The 3043-nt window shown below is 37.9% G+C and overlaps 1 pseudogene; it reads right to left on the bottom strand.

Annotated features, from left to right (window-relative positions):
- Positions 1-903: 903 nt before the first annotated feature.
- Positions 904-2819, bottom strand: LOC147890700 (2-alkenal reductase (NADP(+)-dependent)-like; annotated as a pseudogene).
- Positions 2820-3043: the final 224 nt, after the last annotated feature.

Below are 3043 nucleotides of genomic sequence, written 5' to 3'. Positions count from 1 at the left end.
ACAATATTTGAGGTTGGAAGGGTCAATCTTGGTTTGTTTGAACACTTGGTTCCAGGTCATCCCATTTAAGAAAGGGAGGATAAGTACAAGCTCATGGATTAGAACGTGAATAATTGACAAGATACTATCAAGACATTGAGAAATCTTTAAATGAAAACCATTTACAACCTTTTTTTCAGGGAAAGAAGGGAGAAAATGAGGAAAAATGAGGAGAGTGCCATTATTCCATTTTGATAATGATATAGAGGACTAATAAGGCTTGCATACTTTGCATTTTCTATCAACACTAGAGCTCGAGATATGATCGTGACTCTCAAGGACAGACAATGAATAGCAACAAATGACCTTTATTTGCCAACAGTATTGAATGAAAGGGATTGAAATAGGTGATGGACATTAATAGTTTGTTTGATCAACATAACATTCCAAGACAACTATGTCAATCTTAATAATTGAACATCACTTGATACAAAATCAAACCTCTAACCTCAAGTGTTGATGCAATCATTGATAATCTTTCGGAAAGACGAACCTACCTCACCATTTAAAGTCACATCCAAATTAGTCCTTTATAAAGGGCTCGTCCATCAGGCTCTAGTTTCATGTAAATGGCAATCGCTGCATGGAAAAACCCTTCCACCACCCTCAAATCTACCTTCATATTTTTATGCTCTCATAAGGGGAAAAGGAAAAACTATGGAGGGAGAATGACAAACCATTTTTGAGAATATTGAATGTTTTGAGCTACAATATCCTAATTTACAAAATCCACCTCCTATTCTGACTATACACTCTGACTCGTACCTTTATGGTGCAATGTAACAATCCTAACATACTTTCTTTTCATAGTTTCCATCCCACATGCTCTATTTACAAAGTTTTTGTAGTGCATCTAATCAGCATCTAATCACTAGGAATACCAAGCATAGATTTCCCTATATTTTTCCCCTTGAGCATTTAATGAATGCTTTAGGAAAGTCGTAGAGACTTGTACCAAGCACATGCTCTTTGTATTTTATTTTTCATTCTTGTATAAGTGGAATTACTTCTTCTAGGAATGCTTGCCTTGTATGCCTATAATAAAATATTACAAACCCTTCCATCCTAACACATTTCCCAATGATATTGAACAAGTTGCGAATTCCATCCCACTCATGTGGTTCCTGAAAATCACATTGAAATTTTTAGTAGAACATTTGTTAATTGTACAAAAAACTCTCTCATAAAGACAACAACACTGATTGATAAAAGATTTTGCCCAAAGTATACCTTGTTGTATTGTGAGACCATACCACATGCTGCAATACAGCCTTTGAGATTAATGTTGTCAAGAACTACTACTAGCATGTGACCACCAACATTTTCATAATAGACATCAATGCCTTTTGGAAAAAGCCTGCAAGTGATTAATAGACATCAATGCCTTCAACTAGTTTCCATTTGTATCACCAAAGAAAATATGCCTAACCACCTCCCAAATTTCACGCCAACACAATCCTATGATCCTATGATTCCCAATGCCAAAGAAAAATGATCAAGGATGGGGGGACAAGGTTCAAGGGAAAAAGAGGAAATATAGAGGAAGTGGATGAGCACTTGCAAAATTTTTAAACTTAGCAATACACATTTTAAAAAATCAATGGTAGGTAGAAGTCAAGGTTTTGTTTGAATCATTGTAAGAGGCTAAGGAGAAAATAAAAAAATTTTTGGTCCGAAAATGGCACGTGTGGGGGGCAAAAACAAAAAGCACAAGACAAATACAAAATGGCTATATTTAATGATCATATAGCCAAAGAAGGGTTCAATTCAATGTTTGTATTGGAGGAGGAAGAAGATTCATAAATGATTTCAAACTCCAAACTCCAAGTAGTTGATATAGTAGATGATTTGACATTCATAATCATTATGCATGTATTCATAAGTCCACCAACAATCCCTCCTTAATGCTAATCCACGTGCAAAACCATACATTGCTAGCAGTATACTAAAGGAAGCAACTCTCTCTCTCTCTCTCTCTCTCTCTCTCTCTCTCGTGTTCTGGTTCATACTTTTTTAAAACGCTATTCCAATCTTGCTCCACCTTGTAGTTGAAAGCATCATCGAATTTGAACTCCTCGTTCAATGCCTTTACCTGTAAAGCACAATAGTGTAACATATTTTAACAAGAAACTTCAAAAGGTTGACTACTTTATAAGACCACATTTTGCTTAGAAACATTCACGTGTCTCCTACGACTAGATTTGAAAACTAAATACCAGTTTTATGTAAAACTAGAAGCAAATTGCACAACTAAGAAGAAATGTGTGAGCCAAATGCTAGTACTAGATTATAATTTCAGAGCATGGATGGTATTTCCTTCAAGTAGCACTCTTAATTGCATCATAAAAGCCTTCAAGCGTTTACTAGACACACATTAGATTAAATGTCATCAAGTTAAGAATGGCCTGATTTATGCAATCGGTTAGCAAATCAACTTATATATGCCTATGATAGAAAAAACTTTGTTAAAGAGGCACTGAATTAAACGAAAACCTTGAAGTGCTATGTACCTTTCCTATCTGGAAGACTTCAATGTTGAGTGGACCACTCGTCTCGTTCATCAGCTCGCGGAGGTATGGATCAAGGGAAACCCACAAAACTTTCGCGCACACATTTTTGGAGCCTGGCCTCAATTGGGTGAGGACGAACTCCGACTCTTTGACTGCGAAGTTTCCTTCGCTAACCCAACCCTTCGGACGGGAAGCAAGGACAACCTGCCTGTTGATGAAGTGCATGGCTTTTCCAACCGCGCTGCTATCAGGCTTATGTGCTGCAGCCATTGATGTGGGCTAGTGATAGTGTTGCAATTAAAAAACACGGTCCTCTCTCTCTCTCTCTCTCTCTCTCTCTCTCTCGTGACAGTGTGCACGGTGCTCTCTCTCTCTCCCCACTGATCTGGGTTAGTGATTTGCAATTTGCAGAAAGAACCATTGCACGGGCGGCGCGCGCTCTCTCTGGGTTCTTCCCCTGAAACGTGTGCAATGTCGCATGCACCACCAGATCC

Source organism: Dipteris shenzhenensis, chromosome 18 (assembly GCF_047967505.1).
Source record: "Dipteris shenzhenensis isolate YYH24624 ecotype China chromosome 18, Dip_SZ_1.0, whole genome shotgun sequence".
NCBI classification, from domain to species: Eukaryota; Viridiplantae; Streptophyta; class Polypodiopsida; order Gleicheniales; family Dipteridaceae; genus Dipteris; species Dipteris shenzhenensis.
Note: the sequence above shows the minus strand (reverse complement) of the source record. Positions and strands in the feature narration are given on the sequence as shown.